Here is an 816-nt window from a genome sequence, read left to right as displayed (position 1 = left end):
TTGATTTTCAGTTGCTTGGGGACAAGCAACAATTTAAGTTTGGTGTTGTGATGAGCGGATAATTTGTACGCTTTTTGGCATTGTTTTTAGTATGTTTTTAGTATGATCTAGTTAGTTTTTAGTATATTTTTATTAGTTTTTAGTTAAAATTCACTTTTCTGGACTTTACTATGAGTTTGTGTGTTTTTCTGTGATTTCAGGTATTTTCTGGCTGAAATTGAGGGACCTGAGCAAAAATCTGATTCAGAGACTGAAAAGGACTGCAGATGCTGTTGGATTCTGACCTTCCTGCACTCGAAGTGGATTTTCTGGAGTTACAGAAGCCCAATTGGCGCGCTCTCAACGGCGTTGGAAAGTATACATCCTGGGCTTTCCAGAAATATATGATAGTCCATACTTTGCCCAAGATTTGATGGCCCAAATCGGCGTTCAAAGTCACCCTCAGAAATTCCAGCGTTAAACGCCGGAACTGGCACCAAAATGGGAGTTAAACGCCCAAACTGGCACAAAAGCTGGCGTTTAACTCCAAGAAGAGTCTCTACACGAAAATACTTCATTGCTCAGCCCAAGCACACACCAAGTGGGCCTGAAAGTGGATTTTTATGTCTTTTACTCATCTCTATACACCCTAGGCTACTAGTTTTCTATAAGTAGGACCTTTTACTATTGTATTGAGATATCTGGGTAGCTATCTTCATTTTTATGCTATCTTAGATCATTGGGAGGCTGGCCATTCGGCCATGCCTAGACCCTGTACTTATGTATTTTCAACGGTGGAGTTTCTACACACCATAGATTAAGGTGTGGAGCTCTGCT

Source organism: Arachis duranensis, chromosome 6 (assembly GCF_000817695.3).
Source record: "Arachis duranensis cultivar V14167 chromosome 6, aradu.V14167.gnm2.J7QH, whole genome shotgun sequence".
NCBI classification, from domain to species: Eukaryota; Viridiplantae; Streptophyta; class Magnoliopsida; order Fabales; family Fabaceae; genus Arachis; species Arachis duranensis.
This window is presented reverse-complemented; position numbering follows the sequence as displayed.